Genomic DNA, 16,431 nt, shown 5'->3' with positions numbered 1-16,431 from the left:
GAAAGAAAGAAAAGAAGAAAGAGAATGAAAGAAAGAGAGAAAGAATGAGGGAATAAGAGAGGGAACCTTCTATAAGTTGTTTATTATTTATGACTTTCCACACAGCCTATTTGTCATCTCTCAACTACAGTATGAGATTTAACATTACAAAATGTACTTAAGAAGTGAAACACAGAAAACACCATAATGGTGGAAATATAATCACAGCTGTCAGTAAAGCGAAACGGCTCAGGGACAGGCAGCCCTGCTCTGCAGACAAACACCGAACAACACTCCATCCTGAATGCTAATAGACAGTACAAAGCCCTGTGAATATCTCTGGATACCTTCTGCTCTCAGAGAGTTCAAAACCGCATCTGACCTCTGCTGGCCACTTTTTTTCTATTCTCTCCCTTTACAGAAAACCCACCCCAGCTCCCTGGCCACGTCTGGGACTGGCAGCTGATATTTTGCCGCTGACTGTTTTGGTGCCACTTTCAGTAGAGGAATTATAAAATAACAATTTTTTTAAGCAACTGAGGAATATGACCAAGTTTTCCAACTGTTTTCCAAACCCTGAGCAGACACCAACACTTTAGAAGGTAACATCTGGCACAGTGAGGTTTATGACCAGTGTCCCAACAGATCCTCAGGCTCATTTCACTCTTCTGCCTGGGAACACCTCAGGTGAGGTTTCCCACGGCCAACACACCTCACTGCCACCCAGCCACCAGGACAGCTACAACTGCACTGACAGAAGAAATCCACGCTTTGCTTATGGTATACCTTGTGGCCAAATTATTATTAACAGAGATTTTCATGTCTATGCTGTTTAATTATGTTTGTTTAAACCAGAATTGACGTTACTTGGTTGTTTTATAGTGAGTGTAGAGTGTCCACGCAGCAATGTGCCATCAGGGAGGGATGACTTTTCCTTTTCGACTGCAAAACTGAGTCAGAAACACGCATGACAAGTAGATTATTCATTTAGTACATCACTGAAAGGCATCCACATCCCACAGCAATGGGTGTGTTATGGGGACAGCACAAATAAACCACGCTAAAATGCATATTGCAGAGGTACAGGTTCCCACGGGCATCCTCACATTGTGCTGAACCCTCACCAAGAGTACGTGTCCAGGTAAGCCATCCCTCTTCCTGAGAGCTGTGGGGTGTACCCCCCCAACTCCTTGGGAATAATAACCGTATAATCTGGGGGGTAAACATCTGACAATAGCAACTACATCATCCTTGATCAGTCTCTCAGAGTCGTTTCAGGGGCAAATGTCATCATTGCTCAGAGTGATCAAGGCCTGTTTAATGGCAGAGCTTGTGAGCTCTTGGGCTGTAATATGAAGTGCGTTGTTCAGAGTAATCGGCAGCTTCACATCAGCTTCAATGTACTTTCCTCTTTCATGCATCTCTATGTATTACAGGTGGTTTCACACTGTAATTCTTGGCTAGCCACAAATGCCTGTAGATATTTAGAGGCTTGTCCCCTGTTAAAAAGCCCACAGTACTGATTTCTAAGTGTTATGGCATCAATGCAACCTCCCCTTTACATGGAAAGAATCACCAACACAAAATATCAGCACATGACAAATCCTAAAACATTTTCCTGAGCAGAGGATCAACAAGATCAGAATCAACAAGAACAAAGATGTTAAGGATCACAAACAGAGATGTTTCAGGTCTGTTATTTCATTCTACATCTCTTAAAACAAACCATGTGTCAGATCAGTTTGCTTTGTGTCTTTTCTTGCCCTGGTGATTGCACAATCACAGCCCTTCAAAGAGTAGCTGTGATTTTGTTTTAAAAGAAAAATCATAATGCTGGCTTAGACATGTAGACTACACTTACCTTTGGGATGAATGAGATACTTTCTGCCTATCGAGCTGAAATCCTTGCCATAGTTCTCAGATTTTAATGAGCATAAAATCTCTGTTGGAAAGACAGGTTAGACTTGATCTATTCTTCTTTTTTTTTTTTTAAAGATGAGAAAGCGCTGTCAGTAGCAGTGGGGAGGAGGCAACGCGTTCACTGGTTACAGCAGTAAGGATATCATAGAATTGTTTCAGTTGGAAGGGACCCTTCAAGGCCATCAGGTCCCCCTCCCCTGCACTGAACAGGGACACCTACAGCACCATCAGTGCTCAGAGCCCCATCCAGCCTGACCTTTGGTGTCCCCAAGGATGGGGGATCCACCAGCTCTCTGGGAATCTCGTGTTTGAGAAAAGAATTAGAGCAGTGTGGATTTTACCCTTTGCAGACCTGGAAATCAAGGACTGCAGACTGGATTTAAGAGCAGCAACATGAGCTCTCAGTGTAAAGCAAAAGGAGATAATGTGATTCATGGATGTATAAACAAGGAAGCACTGAGTAGGAGTGGGGAGCTGATCTTATCTCTCTCCACTGCTCTAGTAAGCCTAATACTGGCATAGTGTAAAAAGTTCTGGTGCCTGTGTTTAAAGTGGGAAAAGTTGTAGATTAGACAAGAGAGAGGATGAGAGAAAATGCCTCTCTCCAGTGAAAGCCTGGAAGGGATCTCTCTGCTCATTTTATCAAAAAGATGGAGACGTGACTTGATTAAAGTGTACAGGTACCACCACAAGAAGATAATAGCATATGCAAAAGATCTCCTTCATCTAGTGGAGAAAGTATAGCAGGAATCAACAGCTAGAAGCTGAAGCCAAACAAATTCATACAGAGAAACCCAGGCATGCATTATTAATAGTAAGAGCAATTAATCCTGGGAACTACTTACCAAAAGAAGAGTCGGATTCTCTGTCTCTTGATGTTTTCAGATCAAGATTGGATGTCTTCCTAGTAGAGATGCTCTAGGCAAACCCCTATGAAAGAGAAGCAAGGTGAGACATAATAACCCACGATATGCAATCAGACAAGTTGACTGGGTGATCCTTTTGTTACTACTCACTGGCTATACTTCTGCTAGTAAATGAATGCCAGAACCCAGGCCCAGAACCTGATTGCCTGCATTGTTAAATTCATAAAGAAGACCCCCACGTGCTGTTGTCCTAGGCCAGCTAGCCTTCACCCAGGCACATTCTTTGGGAATGAGCATAGTCCAGGGCTACAGGCAATTTGGATATGGGCAGCCTGTTTTGGAGAGGAAGGAAATGTTACGTATTTGACAACTAGACAGTGCCAGAAGGCCTCAAGGCCCAAGAAATAGAACCTTGCATTATTTTGGTCTAAGAAGTAAAGTACCCTTTCAGCCTTTGGATATGATAAACCAGCCTACATGCTTTATTTCTCTCCTCGCGGTCAGTGGAGCACTGGCACTGAATGCTGTGCCATGCTTGGCAGGGTGCTAAAGGCAGTAAAACAACCTTGGCCATGTTACCTGCTTAGATTATGCCAGAGGTCTGGGTGTGTGTGATAGGGTGCTCCTATCACAAGTGAGTTTGTGTGGTCACTTCTGAAAGCAACATCAGCAATTGCTGCCTCCAACCTTGTGTCTTGGTGGAAGCAGCAAGCTTGATGCCCTCAGCTCCCTGCCTGCCACTCCTGTCTGCCCATCCCACCTCTTCCCTTCCTACCTCCCAGCTCCTTTTTTCCACTGCCAGGCCTGGATGCTCACCCCTTTGTTGGCAAACTCCATTTTCACCTGAATTACTTGCAAAGGCTCAAGACAGCACTGGCTGCACAAGGCTCAATGCCAAACAAGCAAAATACCTGTGAATCAGATATTCCAGAGCACCTCCAAGTAGGTGGAATGATGTTGACACACTCAACAGCTTTGATGAGCCCTAAAAGGGAAAAGGGAAGAACGTTCTGACATATTCTGAATATTCAGAAAGGATAATTGTTTCCTCCAGTAACTGACATTCCACAGGGGTAGAGTATTCCTGCCGGTCATGTCCATACTAGACAGAGACACCGAAGTAGCGCTTCCCACACAGCCCTCGCAATTAGGCAACACGGAACCTCGTAACTGGGATCTTTCAAATGTCAACACAGCTTCCTATTCCAGTGCTCACTCACTGCTCATTAGCAACATCCAGTTAATGTGTTTTGTTCCTGATGGTGGTGATGTACAAGGACCCAACTGCTACCCTCAGTGTCTGCTGTAATAGGAGAAGAAGAAGTGGAAGTGTGTTGGAAGATTTAGCATCTCATCTCAGCTATCCCAAAAGGATGTTCTTTGTTCTTTCCAAATGCTGGAAGTGTTTCTTGCCTCCCAAATATTAAACAGATAGTAATCCTTGGGCACTTTATACTGGGGGAAAAACATTCCCATATAGCCTGACTACAGTTTTGCCATTCCCTAAACCTACAGTGAAACCACATCTACAGTGTGTGGTTTCCAGCACTACTGAACCTGGGACCACAGTAAGTATTGCATGGCTGCTGTTACATGGAATTATTTCATAGAATCATAGAATCACCATGGTTGGAAAAGACCTAAAGGATCACCCAGTCCAACCCTTCACCTATTACCAATAGCACCCACTAAACCATGTCCCTCAACACAACATCCAGTCGTTCCTTGAACACCCCCAGGGTCGGTGACTCCACTACCTCCCTGGGCAGTCCATTCCAGTGCCTGACCACCTTTTCTGAGAAGTAAATTTCATAAGTTAATACATTCAGTGCAAAAGAAATATCCAGAATACTCACGTACTGTTGGCAAATTTTGTCATTTTCAGTGTCTCAAAAAGCTCACCAAAAGCATAAAATGATTTGCAATGTGTTTTTAATTAGTTTTGCAATAGCTCACAGATTTAGTATTTTTCGTGGGTTCGACTGCTCATTCAAATGAGCCAAGCATGCATCTTCAAGGTGAAAATCAACTTATCTATGCTGTGTTCCAAACCATGACAGCGCTTAAAATGAAACTAAAATTATGTCACGGTGAAGTGATGGCAAATGATTGCACGCACTGTGATGTACTGACTAAACACAGTCCTGTGAACAGAGAAAAATATGCAGCCATGCTTTCCATTTCAATAATAAGAATCTGAGGACAAGTTTCAAGGCTGCAAAAACAATGATGAATTTTGGGGTATATTTGGGACTCCATCTTCAGTTGACATAAATACGTTACACGTGAATTTTCTAATGGAACACATCAGGTTGCAGTCAGAGATTCAACTCAAAGAAAAATCTGACAATGTCTCTTAACCAGATTTTCATGAGGCCCAAATATCCCTTGCTTCACAATCACGCCTTATTCGTGCTTTTTGGCATTTGTAAGCAACTGTTATCAAAGATGAAGCACAGGAAGGGTAAAATTAGATCAAATATCTCTGACCAACACCCTAACAACTCACTGAGAACTACATCCACTTCTATCAAAGCAGGCACTACTACATTAGTTTCACTAAAACACAGCCAAATACCCCACCAGTTTCTGGTTTTTGCTGCCCTCTTTTTTAATGTTTTAATAATACATATATATATAAAGAAGTTTTGATACTTACAGACATTAACTATATTTTACATTTGGTCCAAATATAAAATTCACTTCACTCAATGTCTCCCAGACAAGCCAAAAGATTAGAAACCCATGCATTTGAGCAAGCCTCTACATAAAGACCCAGACTTCATCAGCGTTAATAAATCAACCAGCACAGCGCTCCCAAGAGAAAACTAAATAACACTGTCTTTTATTTTTCTAGTTGAAGAAATTGAGACAGAAAAGCTAAGTGCTTTTGCTTCACAAAGAAAACGGAGAGCCAAAGGGCAAGCCTCTGTTGCTGTTTGCTGTGGGGAGACACCGTATCACTTTATGAACTCTGCATTCCTCAAAAACAGCTATTATCCTCCACACTGAGCACTGTGGTGCCAGGACTAAGTCATCAAAAAGTGCTGGGACTGGAGAGTTTTCTGTTAATTTACATGTATCTCCTCAAAACACCCAAACCAGCCTTGCGCTCTAAGGTGCATTTGACTTGAGGATTGTCAGAGACCACCAAAAGAAGCACTACAGCTGCAACAAGGTAATGCAGGAAAGACCCTTTCCAGTCCTCTTCCACATGCAGAAAGATCCTCTGCTGAAAACAAGGTCATCTATCTTAGATTAAGGTTTAGGGGTTTTTTTGGTGAAATTCAGATCACTCAACACCTGGAGGCAATTTCCAAGGCATCTGCATTTTTACAACATGCAGCCAAGGTGGGATGAAAGGGCAAAACTTACTCAGCTCTCAGAAAAGCTGGCACTCCCAGCCTTGGCAAGCTTGCTTTAGGAGAGCAGCATTGCCATTTGCAGGGTATCAGTGCAAAGCTTCTGGTTTAAGCAAAGCAACACCGGGGCTGCTGTGATTTTTCCTTTGCTATACAGAACATCTACAGTGTAGACGTTACACTGAGCAGCAGCACTACTAACAGAGGATGCAATTATACTTGCAAAGTGTACAGAGCCCCACAGGTTGGCCATCGCTCATTCCTGCCCTGGGTCAGTTTGCAGTTTTTATCCTCTCAGTTCTACAAGCAAAATGTAAATGGATTCTCCTTCCACCCCCCCCACCCTCCCACCTCCCCACCCCCACCATTTTCCCACAGGTTACAGCATGTTAAAAGTCCTTGAAGAAATAAAAGTGTTTCCTGAATTGAAATTTGCATTTCAAAAATGTTGTGAATTTAAAAAGGCGAGCAGAAAAAGAATGGATCCCTAGAAAGTGCTATATTGGTATTATTAAAGAGTATTATAAAGAAACAATCAATCAGACTACTACTCTTATTTGTGCCAGTGTTGATTTCCATGCTGTATAGTGCCTTGTACTCCCTATTCCCCAAGCTAGCCATCAAGCAGGTAGTGAACTGCTGAAGTACTGACTTCTTTGCAATGGACAACGAGGTCGGTAGCATTGGCAAGGATTAGCAGATGAGCACATGAATGTGATGGAAAGGGATGGAAAGGTGATGCAGCATGAAGTGGATGTCTAAATGTGGGCAGGACTGTATCCAGTGAATGCCTTCCTGACTGCCGAGGGATGTCCACCAGCAGCTCACAGAAGAGCACAACACCCAAAGATTCAAGTAAGTAAAACTTCCACTTTGTGTGCGCAGGTGCCACAGCCTCCTTCTCTCTCTCAGGTGGGAGTGAGGTTTTGGGACTCTGCAGTATCTGTCTGGGAGTTTCATTGAAGCTCTATGTGGCTCTTCACTAAATAACTCCTATTTAAATCTGTTTCTTTACCATCATTATGGACAAATCCCATGCCCCTTCCTTTCATAAATGAGCTCACTCACACACATGGGTCCTGCATTGCTTAAAGTTAGTAACTTCAGGGAAATAAAATCAGGACCTCAGCCGCTTCTCTCTCAGATTCTCATTTCCTGATTTCACTTCACACTATTTGTAAGAGGAAAACAAGTGAGGTCTTCTTCAACCTTTCTGACTGTGAGGCAATTCATTCCTCTTTTTAATTGTGGGGGTGTTCTGCAACTTTTCGTCTGTCTCATATTGATGAGTATTAAAAGAAAACGTTTCCTGTTTATTGACAAGTAGGACAAACGACTACAGTGGAAGACTTGGCTTGCGTTGAACCAAAACCAACAACAACAAAAGAGTAACAAGGGGCCTTCTGCAGAACAAAATGACTTTTGTCATCATCTAAAATATTTTTAATCTACAACCAAATGTTTCAAGACTTTTGGGGGAGTCGGAACTTAGCCCTCAAAAAAGCTTTCTATGGTAAATTTTGTAAATTTCAAGATCCAAAATGGCTTTTTATAACGAAAGGTGAAGAGTTATGGTTGGCCAATACCAAGAAGAAACAGCAAAGTAATACTTTCAAGAAGTATTCCTGCACTTTGAAGGTAAACATTTTTGTCCAGACTCAACCCAGATCTGCAAATAGATTCGCTGTTTCCAAAGCAGGTTTTTAGTTGCAACACCTGACTGAAGGATCTGACCCACTCAGTTATGCTGGAGTAGATAAGGGGCTTCTCCCTCATTATTTTTCTCATTGCTAAGAATTGTGTTTTTCTTTCCGGTGGTGGAAAGAGGGATCCGTTTTTCTGTGCCCCATCTCTGAGGAGGGGTGAACTCAATTGCAAAGCTGATTTCCCATTCCTTTTAAGCTTGCTAGAATGAAGGAGCAGTTTATGAAGGGGAGCCCTACCAGCAAACCTATGAGCACTTCCCATTTTTCTGGCTTCCCACATGGATGCTGAAAGAGAATGCGTTGAGAGAGGAATTATCTAAGCTGTGTGGCACAGTCTCTTGTGGACTAATTCCTGCAGAAACAAAGCTGAAATTACCCTCTGGATTTCAGTCCCTTGTTGTCCACACAAACAAACAAAAAGACAAAAAAAAACCCACAACAGTAAAAAAAAAACCCAAGAGGGGATGTACTTAACAGTAAACGTGTCTTTAATGAATTGAGCTGGAGATCAGTTACACTATCATGGGTACTTGCTGGTTCAGCACTCCTGCAGACTCTGGATGGGAAGCCCAAATCGTTGCCTTTATCTGCTTGCTCTTGTGAAAAGTGAAAAGTGAGGGACAGGTTTTTCAGGGATCATCATCAACAGCTGCAATTGCTTTCAACGCAGTTCACACCCAAAGGCAGGTCAGTGAGCATGATCTTCACTTCCATTGGAAATGTACTGAGAATGACAGAGATGAGATTTTATGTAATGCAGAAATCTGGTGCAGGCAATTTACCGGACCCTGTGATTTCACCTTGCATGAAGAAGCAAGGTTACTTCACTCAAAGCTCACTCCCACCTCTATAGTATCATCGAAACAAAAAGTTTCACATGATCTCTGCATCAGACATACCGGTTATCAATGGCATTGCAGCGCACCGATGCTCATGGAAATGTAAGTTTTACAGCCAATGCATGCATCATAAACTCACACAAAACCATGCTTTCCCTGTATCTATGGCCGCTGCCATGCACAAGGCCTTATTCTGGGATTTTGTAATCATTCCCTTCTCTGGGCAGAAGCCTTATTACCCACAAGATAAATAAAACTGAAATGAATGTCAAGGGAATACTGGCTTCAGTATAAACTGCCTAAATTCTGGCTACCTCAGCTGGCACCTTGCTTGTACAATAACTACTGAGTCTGAGTGTGACCCCAAATTCTCAGTCACTACCACTTAGGTGCTATGGGGAAAGCTGAGCCTCATCTCCCCAGCAGATAATTCTCCAAAGCGTGCCATGAAGCATAGCAGATGGAAGGGCAGGACTACACTTTACATCACTTTTTAACTCAACAACTCATCCATTCAAATAAGATTTACCAAGACGTTTTGCAACTACGCGGCATGCAGTCATCAGGGGCGTGTAATGAATATCTGATCTGCAGGCTGAGAGATTTAATTGGATGTAGATTGCCTTACGACTGTGGTCAGAAAGCAAACAGGGACTATGCACCAAACGAGCTTGTAACAGAATGTGTCGAGGTCTCTGACTCAGTTGTTGTCTTACATAAAGGAGAAATGCTCGAGAATTGTGAAACCTGGGGAATTATGCAAGCAGGGTGTTTAATACTTGTATGGAATTTGTAGATCTTTTTTTCACAAGGCTTGTAGTTCTTAATTACTCATTATATTGTGATTACTTAAAAATCAGAAACGTGAACTGCAGGCAAATTGACCTTGATATGGCTTTAGAATAATGGAAAGTTATTCAGGTTAGAGCAGGCTAAGACTGGTAATTGTACAGTGCTATTTTAATTTATACAAAACTTAATAGAAGAAAAAATACATAAAGAAAACATAGATCATCTAATTCTCTCATTTCTTACTGAGAAATTGTCAAAGAGTTTAAACGAACACTTCTCAGCAGCCCTATAGAAGCACTTCTGCCTCCAGCTGAAAGAGCCTCCTATTCTGAGAAACCAAAAAGCATTTATTTACATTACCACTGAGCGTTTCAGAAAGTTGTTAACACAGAGATACAACACATCTGTTTTCCAGCCTGCAATTTACTGCAACTGTCACATTAATAAAGTAAAATATTAATTCCTAATTATATAAAAATCTACTAATCAAACGTGATGTGTGGAGCTGCTGAGTGCAAATGGGGTGAAATGGTGATGTGAATTTTTGTACATGGACATATGCAGCCATTCATTTTATAGAAAATACCAGAGTACAACCAAGTGAAAATGCACTTGTGAATGTAGCATTAAGTACTTGATACAAGGAAATGAAAGTCTGACCTGGAGTTATGGAAAATAATATATTTTATACCAGAAAATCGCTGAGCATTATTTTTGGTAATGCTGACCCAACCCTACTCAGTTCTTTAATACAGTCACCTTGGCCATGGAAATCACAGCCACTGGAATTAAATTTAATTCTTAATTACAGCCATGTAGCTACTAATGAGCTTAATTTGTGTATTTGTTTTATTAGTTAATTAGTTGTGTGAAACGAAGAATAGTTTCAGGCACCCACAGTTTAAGAAATTTGTAGATGTGGTACTTAGGGACATGGTTAGTGGGTAACACTGGTGGTAGGTGGATGGTTACAATAGATAGTCTTGGAGACCTTTCTTTTCCAACCTTGATGAGTCTGTGATTCTATGATTCTACCAACTAACAGTACCTGTTTTGTGCAACACTAAGTATTACATCTCCACTGATCTTATTGATCAGCAGGGAATAGAATCTGAATTGTTGAAATAGAGGGAAAAAAAGCATCATGTTTGTGTTCCTGTATTGCCAGTGTTATCAATTTCCACTTAATCTGTGCACTGAGCACCTGTAGGGTTGCAGCAATTCTTGCTTTCAATTCAGTAATCGTATTTCTCTGCTTCTCAATGGACACGTATAGACAAGGCACGTCTATTTGATTTGAGTATTTGACATCTCCTCTGACATCTTCACACCATAAGCACATCAATAATAAGATCACTATTCTCATTTATTATTTCCAGCAAAAGCATTGGCCACATTCTGGAGGTGAGTGTAGTAACTTCCTTCTTTGTAAAAGGGTTGATTAGGTCTCTGCCTCAGAGGTCCAAGATGACTAAAGAAAAATAATTAGTCTAACTGCAAGGTTTACTCCTCCATATTTGTACAATTACTTATGCTGATCTTTCATTAAAAAATAAGAACACATTAAAGATCACTTAGTTTTGCTGAAAACGGATGCAACAGTAATTAGTGCCGTGCTGCTCACCAATTTTAGCTGGTTTAATTGCATGTACCACAACACAGTCTTGCACTGTTTTAATTTGTGAGTTGAGGTTTCCTCAAAAATGAAAAAGACATGAAAGGGAGAAAACAAAAGTCAGATGTTTTGTTGATAGACTCTCTCTGCTCAGCTCGAAGAGGCTCTTGGGGGGAGAGACAGTGATACGCCTGCTGCTGGCCCCTGCACTGTTTACAGACTAAAGCCCAATAACGTGAAGTTGTCATCCCACTGCTCTGTATTTATGCAGTCTGGACATTCTCAAGCAAAGTTTTCATCTAGGAAGACCTTCGTGCTAAACAGAAATGAAACAAAAGGATTAGAGTAGTGGCAAAAAGCCACAAGTCCGCATGGCCCAGTAGGCCTCAGGCTTGGCTGGCCCCAGTTTTGGGTCACAGCATGTGTGACTTGGACAGAGAGAGCAAATGCCAGGAGGGGCTGGAAATAAATCTGCTTGGGGGGTGAAACTGAAGGAAGAAAACTTTTGTTGTAATGGAGTAGAAAGTTCACATGGTGGAAATCCAACATGAGCCTTGTGAAAGTCTAACTGCTCTGATTTTCAATTACTGCTCATTCCTTAAGTAACTGAGGCTGCAACCAAGAGAAGTGTCTCAGTTTAGGTTTTGTTTTCTGCTATCATGAAGTGCTTTGTTGAATCAGGGCTTATAGCATCAAGCTTGGAGCACAAGACTTACCCCCACCTGATTTTAGGCATTTGCAAAGCATTTATCTACACCAGAGCTGATGACCACTTGTTATCAGCAGGGTGACACAAGTATTGCCAGGGTGCTGTTCATTACGCCTACTCTATATGAGGATAAGAAATACCATGCAGCAGAAACATTAGGAAGCAGAACTGAAAACAGTTAGATCCGATGTAAACATCTACAGCCTGTGTATCTACCTCCACATACCCAAACCACAACAACCTCTGATGACAGATAAGCAGAAAAAAAAAATGCACGAGTTGGAACGCATCAGGCCAACACTGACTGAATTCTTACAGTCAAATGGGCAAATGAAACTGAAAATTCTTTTCTTTGTGAAAAGGATCATGTTTTAATTGTTTTTAAGACAAACAATGGAAGGAAAGAATAGACCATCAAGAGTTCCATGTTTAAAGCATTGTTTCTTTCTTTTTTTCCTCGTCTGAAATTGTTTCTCTTCCTCCACTGGTTACTAAGGGTTCAAGACATTTTGTGCTGCGACATTCAACTCAGAACTGGTATTTTCTCTGACTGTTATAGAGAGCTGCTCTTCTTGTGCAAGGAGATGGGAAGTAAACTTCTGGGAATTACTGCAAATATAAGAATGCCTGGAATCCTTGTGGAAAATAACTGCAAGACCCTTAGTCCTCGTTATCTCTGAGTGTGCATATTTTTGTTTGGTTGATTAGCAGTGGGACAGGATGATAGACGAGCTGGATACTAAAGCATCACACTGGTTCTCTGCCTCTGGGAAAATGCTAGTTCCAGAACAAATATTACCAAACTGAGAAGCTGTATGGTCCTCGGTAAAGCCACGGTGGAGTCAGGGAATGTGCAACAGCTGCAAACACATCAGCAGCAATTGCAGTTTTTGACAGTACAATGCAGTGGCAAATACACTTTAGTTATACTTGACAAGTTGGTGCTTAACGTGGTCTGATACCTGGGGAATGAGACAGGGACATAGAGGAGTATAGTGGGACTGCAGCATTGGTTGATATCACCCATTCAAGCACTGATCTGGGGCAATATGTTGAGATTAAAATGGCTTGACATTTCCTTTTATGAACAACAGAGAAAGATACACTGCTCGAGAAAACAATTCATCCTATCCCAATAAAAAGACATCACATATGTGGTTTGAATCGCTATCTGAATACAGCAGCCCTTCTAACTGCAAGAAAATCACCCAGATTCTTAGCTGAGTTGGACACTCCAGTCCTTTCACATTGCTAATATAAATGATCAGCTTCTTAGCATTGCAAAAGTATTTTTCTCTGCACTTTTGCAAAGCCTGCAGAAACACAGACCATGCTGAGGTGACTGCTTCTGTGTGCTGTCACAGGGAGGCTGATAGCACAGATCTGGACTCAGTGAAATCTTGGAGGGCGAATTCACATATGGGACCACAACGCAGTCGTCTCAGTTATGTTTAAAGCTTTCCAGTTCTAACACACACTAGAGTTTCTACTACAAACAGGAGCCTGGGAGTTGCATGAGGGTTGAAGCTGGTAAAGGGTTTGTTTTACTTGGGGACAGATTCTGTCTGGGTGTTTTGCGGGATTCAAAGGAGAGGAAATGATTCATTGGCAAAGTGGGGAACAGACGCCTTGACTCACAGTTTCCTGATCCAACCACCAGACAGTTCCTCTAGCAATTTCTTAGCATATCAAAAAGATGGATTTGCTTCTTCTTAAATCCTTAAACCTCAAGAAATGGTCATCCTGAATTGTATGTCCAGACTTCCCATACTGCCCATTAAGGGAAAATCTCTAGGTCATATTCTATGTGTTTGTATAATGAGTGCCAAAACAAGAACATTTGCTTAACAACCCCATTGATGATAATGGAATCCAAATGCTACGTTTGCGGCACTCACATGTTCAGGGGCTGGGGCTTTGGGAGCTGATATATCTTGCTTGGGTCACAACATTCCAAACATTAGAAACATTTTGCTATTTTGCTTGTGCCTAATTCTGTAAGATACTGGATGTTTACTAAGAAACACAAAAGGGTTAGAACTGCGTGGAAACAGATTGATGTTCAATCAAATAGTTGTAGAGTTTCACTTCCCTTTCACTGAACATAATTCCTTTATACCTGTGGCCACTATAAATTGTTTCTACTTTGTATAATGACAATTCAAATAGTGCCTTGTGATACATGGATGCAGGAAAATAAAACAAAATAGTAATTATAGTAATTACATTTAAAATGACAGCCATACCTGAGAGCCTTGAAATAAACTCCACTGCTACCAAGTTGTTTCAGAAATGCCATTTCTTTTATAAATAATTTCCCATGAAGAGAAAACGTAATGTTTCCAAAGGCAGTCGACTTGTGTTGCCAAACCAGCAGACTTACTCCGTAGGACTCTTCCAGGAGCTTTCAGATTTGTATCCTGGGAAATATTTCCCCACGGTTGCTTTGTGGACTGATTTAAGTGTTAGGATTGTGCCATCTGCTGTTGGAATTGCAAATTTCCTTGAGTCTGAGCTACGTGCAGACACTAGCTGTGACAATTTGGCTGTGCAGTGGCTGCAATTTGTTCTCATGTCAGAGACAGATGTAGGGTGATGCTTCCTGCCATTCTCATCAGAGGTTTGAACCTAACTAGGACCATTTAGGACCACTTTGAAGGGTTCCACTTTGTGAGAGACATTTAAGGGCCTCCTTTTGTCCCTCTTGTTAAGCAGTTCTATGAAATGCAGAATGACAAAGGTTGCCCACAGATGTGGTGGATGCCTCATCCTTGGAGACATTCAAGCTCAGACTGAATGGGGCTTTGAGCACTGGTGGAGCTGTAGGTGTCCCTGTTCATTAAGGAGGAATTCATATCACCATAGAATCACAGAATGGCCTGGGTTGAAAAAGACCACAGTGCTCATCCAGTTTCAACCCCCTGCTATGTGCAGGGTTGCCAACCACCAGACCAGGCTGCCCAGAGCCACATCCAGCCTGGCCTTGAATGCCTGCAGGTATGGGGCATCCACAGCCTCCTTGGGCAACCTGTTCCAGTGTGTCACCATCCTCTGGGTGAAAAACTTCCTCCTAATATCTAACCTAGACCTCCCCTGTCACAGTTTAAGACCATTCTCCCTTGTCCTATCACTGTGTAAATTTGACTAGATGACCCTTAAAAGTCATCCTTTCCAACTCAAATGTTTCTATGATTCTGTGAAATAACATTCAGGGCCTTATTCTCCAATATAGAATTTTCACAACACAAAATTGCAACTCCTTTTTGCTGTCCAGTTGCATACATAGAGAAGAAGGTACAGAGACAGCTAAGGACTCGGCAGCCTGAGGCAGCATGACCATTCGTGCATGCTTTCACAGAGGCCCATGTGTTGAATGCATCATGTGCCTAATCCTGAAGGCCCACAAGATATGGTCAGCTGGTGGCTTCCCATAGCACAGGATACCTCTACAGTGTGGGTAGCACCACAAAAACTGGGTTACCAGCTCAGTATCTCTGAGCAGCATTTTGTCCTGCTACACAGATCCTAAATCTGCATTTGGAACAAGCTTTATCATGGTGACGGATCACGCGGCAGGAACATGAACTGAATGTTCTACACTTGGGACTGGTGGTTTTTGTCAGGGCTCAGACACAGTCAGCACACAACAGGGCTTGACCATCAGGGCAGGCTGAACTCTCAGTAACTTAAAATAAATAAATAAGTAAATAATCACTAACAAAGTTTAAAATGACATCAGTTTTCTCAAAAATAAAAAACACAATAGGAAATAGTTCTTGGGATAAACAGTGTGCTCGGGTGAGTGTAACATGAGTTAGAGCTTAGGTGGTGCCACCACCACCACATCCAAGTGCCCTCCCCTAAGTGCTAACTTGGCAGTGGTGCTTTGATCAGCAGTGTGATAAATAAGCCTTAAAATGAGATGCTGGTGATTGAAATATAGAACCGGTTGCTGCTCTTGGAGCTTGTTGCAGACTCACATCATTTGTAGATCAGTGTCTTAAAGGGGCAGCTTGAGTGTGAGAATGAGAGGATCGATCCATGGGCCTATGGGCACCATCCCCATAAGTCTTTGGCCTGACTCCCTGCAGTCAGTGCTCAGCCCCAGCTCTTACGGCCTTCCCACTAGAGCAGTCCCTGCCACCACACTCAGCACAGAGAGCATCACTTCACAGAAAGCAGTAACCCGTTCTCTGCCTTTAATGTTGAAAATGCTGAACACAAGCCAGGTCTGTGCAGCCAGCTGCAGGTAGAACAAATAGGCATGTACCTACAAAGCACCATGCAGACAGCCCCTGAAAGCCACTTCTTTTCTTAGGAGGTATGCCAGTAATACAAGAAATCCAGTGCATCTATAATAATTCTTTTCACCTGATCCTTCATTACTACTAACAGTCAGTACAGAAGCAAGTTTTAAGCCAGTGCCTGTACCTGCTATACAGATACAATGAGACAGATAACCCGAAATCCTTGCAACAGCCACAAATGCTTTTGGTGTCCTTAGAAAGATTGATCTTTTAAGTGCTTCAAGTCCTGTGTTAATCACAAAAACAGTAAAGAAGTTCTTCGCGATGATGTGATGTGTTAAAACTGACTGCACAGAATGCTGCAGAAACATCAATTCCCCTTTGCAGAGGAGGGCA

General features: G+C 42.1%; 1 long non-coding RNA gene across 6 annotated transcripts in view; it reads right to left on the bottom strand.

Moving 5' to 3' along the window:
• The window catches only part of LOC107312254 (uncharacterized), a 72,221-nt gene extending 57,995 nt beyond the window's left edge, over positions 1-14,226 (bottom strand). For 3 of the 6 annotated variants that reach the window (XR_014944288.1, XR_014944285.1, XR_014944286.1), the window contains exons 1-3: positions 14,035-14,218; positions 3,677-3,750; positions 2,745-2,829 (exon numbers count right to left, since the gene is read on the bottom strand). This is a non-coding gene — a long non-coding RNA (uncharacterized LOC107312254). Of the gene's footprint in view, positions 1-1,839; positions 1,922-2,744; positions 2,830-3,676; positions 3,751-8,308; positions 8,558-14,034 lie in introns of those variants that run through there. The other 3 variants (XR_014944284.1, XR_014944287.1, XR_014944283.1) reach the window with 3 other exon arrangements.
• Positions 14,227-16,431: the final 2,205 nt, after the last annotated feature.

This window comes from Coturnix japonica, chromosome 3, assembly GCF_054131305.1.
Source record: "Coturnix japonica strain WE chromosome 3, WE-NBRP24, whole genome shotgun sequence".
Classification (NCBI taxonomy): Eukaryota; Metazoa; Chordata; class Aves; order Galliformes; family Phasianidae; genus Coturnix; species Coturnix japonica.
Note: the sequence above shows the minus strand (reverse complement) of the source record. Positions and strands in the feature narration are given on the sequence as shown.